Below are 9,287 nucleotides of genomic sequence, written 5' to 3' on the forward strand. Positions count from 1 at the left end.
CCTCATCTTTTATTTTTGAATTGGCTCTGTGAGAGCTTTTTCAGAACTGCAAAACTTTTGACAGCACTTGAAATTGATATGGAAATGATTTGGAGTCATAAATTCAATTCTAGCATGTAAAACGTGACTTCAGTCCAATTAGACGGCTTAGTTTGCCCCATAAAACACTGCATTACAAACACCCTATAAATAGATAGGAGGGGAGGAACCCATCCATCGAACAAAGAGAATAATCTCTCATCCCATAAAAAAAATTTCCAAAGTCCTCCAACAAGAAGCAAGCAATGGGTGTAGACGCAAGAGAAAAGCTGAATGCCCTCGCTCTTGTTTGGAACCCCACTGTATCATTCGTAGACTCATTTGTTCTCAAATGGGCACTCGATCTTCACATTATAGACATTATCCATAGCCATGGTAAACCCATAACCCTTTCCCAACTGGGTTCCTCTCTACCCGTGCCATGTGGAAACTACGAAAACCTTCTAAGGTTGCTTCGTTACTTAATCCACATGAAACTCCTCACCCTCCAAGAAGGGGATTTATATGGCCTCACCTCAGCCTCCAAATTTATTCTCGTGGGCGATCCCACCAACATAGTCCCATACGTTCGAGTTGTACAACACGGGGTCGCAGAGAAATGGCAAATACTTGGCTCTCTCTTAGACGCTAAGGAATCTACGGTGTCTTCGACCTTTGAGGCAGTGAACGGTGAGGATTTGTGGAGCTATGCCTCAAAGAATCCCGACCATAATAAATTGTTCAATGGGGCTATGGCCTCTGATGCTAGATTGGTTACCCCGGCCCTGATAGAAAGTTGTAGGGAAATTTTTGAAGGGTTAAGCTCTTTGGTGGACGTGGGAGGGGGCACGGGGACTGCGTCAAGGACCGTTGCTAAGGCATTTCCACATATAAAGTGTAGTGTCCTTGATCTTCCTCATGTTGTTGAGACCATACCGGATTACCCCGATGTGGAGCGTGTGGCTGGGGACATGTTTTCTTTCATACCTCACAACGACGCAGTTATGATGATGGTAAGCAAATATTTTCTAAATCTTTATTTTCTTTTTCTTTTTCATTTTTTTGAATGGCGAAATTTGTTTTATGCCCATTTTACGTTGAAGGGAATGGAGCCTTAGACCATGTATGACAACAATGAAAAATTATTTCAAGGCATATTCACGGACCCAATTGTGTGAGAGAGGCAAAGGAGAAAGGAGAGGGGGAGAGAGAATTGGGTGGGTAGGGTGGGATTAGAGAGAGCTTAAAATTTTTCTAAAAACTAGTGAAAAAGAAAGACCTGTTTAAAAGTGGTTTATTAATTTGTTTTCCTGCTTTTTGGGAGCATTTTCATGCTCCCATCGCCCAACCTCTCACGACTCTTCCTATCCGACCCATCTCTAACAACCGGCTCCACAAAATATTTCATGGAATATTGTTGTTAGGTGAGGTAGGATCCAACATGTGACCTCAAGGTTGAGATGCAAAGCCTCAAATTATTGAGCTATAGGCCCAACCCCTGCGTAAAAGGCTCTTCGTAGAGATAGGAAAAAACAAATAAATCCTTGGATAAGCTATTCCTGGGATTGGGTACCTGGCTAGGATAATATTATCTAACCTTAGACATTGGTACCCCTTCAAAAGGCTACTGTTTTGTTAATGCTATCTATCAATTGTTGATTGCAGAAAATATTACATGATTGGGATGATGATGACTGTGTGAAGATCCTAAAGAAGTGCAAGGAAGCAATGCCAAAAGAGGGAGGGAAGGTGATTATAGTGGACATTGTAATGGACATTGATGAAGGTCATGAGATCACCCGTACCCGATATGCCTTCGATGTGTTAATGATGTTATCGACAGGGGGACAGGAGAGGACTGAGAAGGAATGGAGAAGGCTCGTCTTCAACGCTGGATTCAGTCGTTGTGAGATAACACCCATTAATGCTTTGCAGCCTGTGATCGTCGCATCTCCTTAGTCTGATTAGGAGATTATTCATCTTGTAGCTTCTCTTCTCCCCTCGCGCATCGTTTGTTTCTCAAACCTGTTTGTTCTTTGTTTCTCAAACCTGTTTGTTCTTTGTTTATGGGCACTCACATTAGTCCTTATGCATATTATGTTGTCTTCCATCAAATGGACGGTTTGGATCATCCTATGATGTGGTCCGTACTGTACTTTTTAAAAAATACGGGACTATAAGGGCTTACACGGTTACACCATATAAAATTTTGTTTTAACGATAGCCAATGAGGACCAATCCAACCAATGTTGACCAAAGTCTCCTTGGCGGGTCAATATGGTGGAGAGTCCAGTGGTCTATCTGGCCCACCTGAAAGCCATATTAGGTTTAGACGAAGACCTACCTTTTGCCGGCCATGATCCTCCTTCAAAGATTGTATTGGCTCGCACCTTAAATAAGTAATTTTTGAAACTTTAGTCACCATTTTTGTACTAAAATACAATCATGTTTTACAAGTCTATTATGTAGAAATTTTCCCTGTATTCAGTTGATCTAACTAAAGTCTCCATGGAATTAATTGTACTTAATTTTGAGGTTTCCACCTTGCTTCTTTGTTTTTATTACATACAGTTCTCAGGATATTGATAGGTCGGTTTTGTTACAAATAAGATTTTTTATATGGTGTGAACGCGTGAAGTCCATTACATTTTCTATATGTTCTACTACAAGGGCTTACACCATATAAAAACTCCGTGGGTAAATTGATCCGGTTGTTCTATTATCTAATAACCACAGTCATTCTTGGATAAATGATCACTATGAGTCAGACTCATTGAGACAACGCTGTATTTTATTTTAAAAATTGTGAAGACAACAACCACAAGATGGAGAAATTATATGGTGCCCGACCGTGAAGTCTAGTTTGATCCAACAGCAGATCACTTTTTAAGAGTTACTCAGTGTTGTATCAGATATAAGGGCGGTACTTTTATTGTACCGCCCATAGTTGACTTCACCACAGCCGGGCACCATATAAAATCTCCCACAAGACGTATAAATGATGTGACATCACATAGTTTATACTTGAGATTTTATACGGTGTCTATTGTTATGGTCCTGCATGTATTTTCAGAAAGTAACATACGATCTACTTCTTAGGATGATTCAAACCGTTCATTTGTTGGGCCACAATGTAAATAGGTTGGGCCCCAAAAAATCATTTACAGGATGATCCTAACCCTCTGATCTATAGATAGATGATATTATTTAATCTTTTATACTTTAACACTCCCCCTCACGTGTGCTAATCTTTTTAGGTTTGGGATACACGGCACATGTGGCCCTCTCTTTCTGTTGGCCATTACATGCGGATTTTTAATATCAAGGAAGTTTGAACCCAGGACCTTTGCTCTGATACCATGTAAAACGAACCAATTATTCCAAAAGCTTAACTCGTTGGAGATGGCGTTATTTAATCTTGTTTTATACTTTAACACTTCCCAGTCCCCCCTCACATCTGCCCCTCTTTTTAAGGTTGGCCTACACTTCACTACGGAAACCTGTAAGGATCGGAGGGTTAGGATCATAGTTGACCGATAAAGTAGTAAAATGAGAGGTTAGACGCATGAATTTGTATTATAGCTACTGCCTCATATATACATGAATTTGTATTATAGCTACTGCCTCATATATAAATTTGTAATTTGTATTGTGGGCAACTATCAGCTCTTATGTAAATTTGTAGTTCTTTGTCTTTTTCTTATTAGTAAAGGTATCATCATTTCTTTCAAATAAGAGGGGTAGCATCAGATTTGATGGGGATTATTACCCCATGAATGCGTATTACAGCCTTACAGGCATTGTTTCAATTATTTATGCATACAGGATGCTGATGACACAGCCTTTTCTCGTGCTTTTCTTCCTTTTTTGGTAGATTTATCCGACTGTTAGGCCAGGTTTGGCAGCCATGAATTTTTTTTTCCGTGGAATATTAGTTTGTTCCGGGGTGGGAGGGGCAAGAACGGCGGGGGAGGAAGAGAGTGAGAAGTGGCTCAGAAACAGGGAAAAGAAAAACATTACTCAAAATAGAGTTTTTTTATTTATTATCTTTTAGCTGCTTATCGTGCTTTTATTCTATCATACAAAAAATGTAGAGAAATGTAAATTCTTTAGCCCCTGTTTGGGTTACAAGAAAAACATTCCAGATGGAAATTTTTTTTCTTTCTACAATTTAGAGGGAAATGATACGACTTTGGTTAATTTAGAAGGATATCATCATAAATGGAAGGTCCCTCTAGAAAAGAAATGAATACGATTGGTCCAAGATATCTCTTTTCATGTGTAAATAAGGAAATGATATTAGCACAACCATGTTATAATAATTGCACAAATCCAGCTTGAAATTTCATTTTTAATTGGATTGTCAAAGTTTTTTTGGGAATGGTAATAACCTTTTCCAGCTCTTTAGATAATAAAAGAAAAGGAGAAAAGGTGTTGGTGCAAATATCAAAACATGGTTGTGCCGATAACATTTCCCTTTTAAAAATATTGCTATATATTTATTCCCCACAACAATATTGCTATAATATCAGAATATTTTTCCGATTTTTCTTAATTTATATTTTTTTTGTATTTTTCCGATATACCCCAAACAATAAAAAATAAAAATTATTGTCCCAAAATTTTTCCTTGAGGAGAAATTCCCAAGAACAATATTTGCAACTAAGATCCTAAGTAGTTCAAGGGCTTGGCCTAACGTGTTCCTTCACTACTGAGGGTTTTGGTGCATTGGTTAGAGGACTAACATTTAGTGTCAAGACCAACCCTGAAAGTCACAGGTTCTAAGATCGAATTAGCGTGGTGAAGTGTTGCGATCCTATGACGTCTAAGGGCCTAGCAAAAAGTGTTCCAGTCAGTTCTAAGGCTTTTAGCATATTGGTTAGGTGCACAACAAGAGACTTGTTCATGTTTTTGTATGATTTTCAAGAAAGATCACCAACACATCCATGCATATGACACAATAAAGCTTTACACACCTGTAATTTTACGTTGCTCTCCCAACTCCCAAGAAAGGAAACGGACAGTGTGAAAGGAACATCACAATCAGCTTGAGGCCAGAGGCCGCATGACAAATTGTATAAGCTTTCAATTGGATGAAAGACAAGAGGAACTAATGAGAAAAATTCCAGCCGCCAGAACAAGACAACGGGAGCAAAGGTGATTCCAACTGTTCATTACATTCAGTAATTAAACCTAGAAGGTTCATTTATTAAAGAAAACGTGTGAGAGAAAAGGAAGAAAAAAAATCTTTCAAATTCTCGTTAAGGTCCCGTGTGGAAAACCAAACAACCATCCGAGCCATGGAAACAGACCAAGAGAGGGCTCACCGAGAAGTTAATGCTTGGGTTCCTCATTGAATACTTCAGTGTTACAAACTGGACATGCCTGAAAGAAAGGAGATAACATAAGGGATGGCATAAGAATTAAGAGATGTTTTATAGATTTAAGTAAATCCTTAAGCTAACCTTGTTGATGCTAAGCCATCTGCTCACACAGGTGGCATGATAGATGTGCTTACAAGGGAGAGTTATTTGCCGGGCCCCTCTTTTATAGTCCATCTGGCAAATCACACACCTGTTACCAAGAACAGAGCAGAAAATTCTTATACGTGATTGTCCCAGAACCACGAAAGCATAATTTTTGCAGGATCCTGGGTTAGATTAGGCATCGTTGGTCATTTCAAAAGAAAATTAGGCATCATTGGACATGCTAAACTTTCTAAACATATAATTACTAAAGAGCAGAAGAATACTGACATTTCCAGCGAAAAGTATGAAAGAATAGAAATGGTGACATTTTATTAGAATGTGCGGCAGATAATATAAATTTGATTTTGTTGGCAACATAATATATTGTCATATATGTCACCATGTCCCCGCTGGAGTGTGGGGGTCCCATTAGAGATGTTAGAGGGGTGGCGTCCCCAACCTTCTCTTGCCCCATAGGTGGACTCAAATGAGCCAGAGATCAGAGCGGTCATGGTTGAGGATCATTGACAATAATTCTTTAGATTACCTGAATGTTGAAGGGGATTCTCTTAATGTGACCAGGTGGCTGAAAGGAAGTATCCCTCCTCCCTGGAAATTTGTGCACTGGATTGATGAGATCCAAGATCGGATAACAGGAGGGTCCATCTCTTATCAGCATCTTGAAAGATATGCAAATTCTGCGGAAGATAGGCGAGCCGGGGTGTCCAGACTCCAGAGAAAGACTTGAGAATTTTTATTTTCTTCCTCCTTAAGGGTTCTCATTTTGTTCATTCTTACTTCTTTTTTCTTGTTACTTCTTGTATCGACCTCCTTGGTCGTTGGAGTATTGCCCTCTTATTGATTAATTAATACATCCTTCACCCTTTTAGAAAAAAAAAAGATTTTGTGGACTATACCCATTGTATAGTCATAAACTGAATTTTTACGCTCTAAATTAGTAATTTTATTGGGTTTTTTTTTTTGGTATGGTAAGCTTTGAAGAACAAAGTCTTAAACCACCGAGCTAGAGGCTCAGGCTCAATCCCACTTTTATTAGTAGTTGATAGGTAACTAATTTAATAAATGCATATAATAACATAACAATATTTACAAATAATAAAAGGGAAATGATATCAGCACAACCATGTCTTAATAATTGCACAAACCCACCTCATCTTTTCTTTTTTATTTGGCTTTGTGAGAGCTTTTTGGGAACTGTAATAACTTTTAACAGCTCTTTAAATAGTAAAAGACAAGATGAGCTAGTGAAAATATCAAACCATGGTTCTGCTGATATCATTTCTCATAATAAAAATATCAATGGAAGAAAATTTCACTTGAGATTGATATGGAAATGATTAATTTGGAGTCATAAATTCAATTCTAGCATGTAAAATCTGACTTCAGTCCATTTAGACGGCTTAGGTTCCCATTACAGACACCCTATAAATAGATAGAAGGGGAGAGGCTATCTATCGAGCAAAAGAGAATAATCTCTCATCCGACCTAAAAAAAATTTCCATTTCCTTCAACATGAAGCAAGCAATGGGTGTAGACGCAAGAGAAAAACTGAATGCCCTCGCTCTTGTTTGGAACCCCACTGTATCATTCGTAGACTCATTTGTTCTCAAATGGGCACTCGATCTTCAGATTATAGACATAATCCATAGCCATGGCAAACCCATAACCCTTACCCAACTGGGTTCCTCTCTACCCGTGCCATGTGGAAACTACGAAAACCTTCGAAGGTTGCTTCGTTACTTAATCCACATGAAACTCCTCACTCTCCAAGAAGAGGGTTTATATGGCCTCACTTCAGCCTCAAAATTTATTCTCGTGGACGATCCCACAAACATAGTTCCATATGTTCGAGTTGTACAACACGGGCTAGCAGAGAAATGGCAAATACTCGGCTCTCTCTTAGAAGCTAAGGAATCTACAGTGTCTTCGACCTTTGAGGCAGTGAACGGTGAGGATATGTGGAGCTATGCCTCGAAGCATGCGGACCATAATAAGTTGTTCAATGAGGCTATGGCCTCTGATGCTAGATTGGTAACTCCAGCCCTGATTGGAGGTTGTAGGGAAATTTTTGAAGGGATAAGGTCTTCGGTGGATGTGGGAGGAGGCACAGGGACTGCGTCAAGGACGGTTGCTAAGGCATTTCCGCATATAAAGTGCAGTGTGCTCGATCTCCCTCACGTTGTCGAGAAAATATTACATGATTGGGATGATGAGGACTGTGTAAAGATTCTGAAGAAATGCAAGGAAGCAATGCCAGAAGAGGGAGGGAAGGTGATTATAGTTGACATTGTGATGGACATTGACGAAGGCCACGAAATCACCCGTACCCGATTTGCCTTCGATGTGTTAATGATGTTATCGACAGGGGGACAGGAGAGAACTGAGGAGGAATGGAGAAGGCTTGTCTTCAATGCTGGATTCAGTCGCTGTGAGATAACACCTGTCGATGCTTTGCAGTCTGTGATTGTCGCATTTCCTTAGTCTGATAAGACCGATATTCATCGTCTAGCTTATGTTCACCTGTTATGTGTCATTTATTTTCCAAGCCTGTTTGTTCTTTGTTTATGCTTAGTTTGAAGAAATAAGAATGATATTGGTGTACTTGAGGTTCTTGTTTAAATCAAGATCTATTAATTTAACCATGCATTTAACTGGAATGCAAAGAATGGTTAGGAACTTATCTTGATCGGTCATGGTCGAGATTGATTTGTGCTGGATTTTCTACTACTTGTCTAGTCGACTTGATCGGTCAACGGTAAGGTTGCTTCATTGTGGCCTAGTAATCACAGGTTTGATTCGAGGAAACAGCCTCTCTACAAAGCAGGGGTATGGTTGCGTACATCTAGCCCTCCCCAGACCCCGCAATGGCGGGAGCCTTGTGCACTGGGCCGCCCTTTTTCTAAATAGATTTAAGGTGTTTTGAGGAGATTGGTCGAAGTTAAGGTAGTCTATAGATTTTTTTAAGGCTTAATGGCAGTGGGATAGTAAAAAAATAAGTAGGCTTCCTTTCTTTTGACTTAAAATGGGGCTAAAATAAAAAATTTACTCCTAGTTTTGCACTAAAAAGTGAGCATACATTTGTTTTACGCCCAGGAAATAGGGGTGCAAACTCGGATCGGGTTGGGACGGGTTGAGGCCCACCCGACCCGAGGAACCCATTTTTCCAACCTGAACCCAACCCGACCCGATTTCCAACCCTACGAGGTTCAACCTGACCCAACCCGAGTTTTGAAGCTTAAAAAAATCATAAAAAATGTCGGGTTTCACTCGGGTCGGGTTGCCAAACCCTCAACCTGAACCTGACCCGAACTCGACCCGGTTGGAAAAGTGAACTCAACCCGAACCCAAACTTGACCTGAACTCAACCCAACCCGACCTTTTTTCGGATTCAACCTGCCGGGTTCGAGTTGAACCCGACCTGAGTTGTTCCCCTACCACGAAAGATAAGGAACCATAACGCCTGATTACTAGGCCCAAAATTAAACGTGTTTTCCTAAGAAGTCCGTTTCTGTTGAAAGAGAAAAGTACGGAATGCGGGCCGATGTTTAGTGAAAATATGGCTTGCGGGCACCTTTTAAAACAAGAACAAAAAAAGGGCTAAACTTCAAAATCGGGTGGTCAAAAGACCCTGATACCCTTCTGACATCGACAGAGTCCTCCTTTTTCATTACTGCCTCTTAAATTGGCCTGATTCACGAGGCTACTTTTGGTTCATTTAAACGTGTATTTGAACCGAGAGAACTTTGGGTTCGTTTATATCTTGGCCATCGGAAATAACTA

The 9,287-nt window shown here is 39.9% G+C and overlaps 2 pseudogenes; both read left to right on the forward strand.

Moving 5' to 3' along the window:
• Positions 1–233: 233 nt before the first annotated feature.
• LOC143891782 ((RS)-norcoclaurine 6-O-methyltransferase pseudogene) lies at positions 234–1,977 on the forward strand (annotated as a pseudogene).
• Positions 1,978–7,031: 5,054 nt separating this feature from the next.
• Positions 7,032–7,988, forward strand: LOC143891783 ((RS)-norcoclaurine 6-O-methyltransferase pseudogene; annotated as a pseudogene).
• The last annotated feature ends 1,299 nt before the right edge of the window (positions 7,989–9,287 follow it).

Source organism: Tasmannia lanceolata, unplaced genomic scaffold, assembly GCF_043159265.1.
Source record: "Tasmannia lanceolata isolate RefF3 unplaced genomic scaffold, GAP_Taslan_0.1 ptg000015l, whole genome shotgun sequence".
Classification (NCBI taxonomy): Eukaryota; Viridiplantae; Streptophyta; class Magnoliopsida; order Canellales; family Winteraceae; genus Tasmannia; species Tasmannia lanceolata.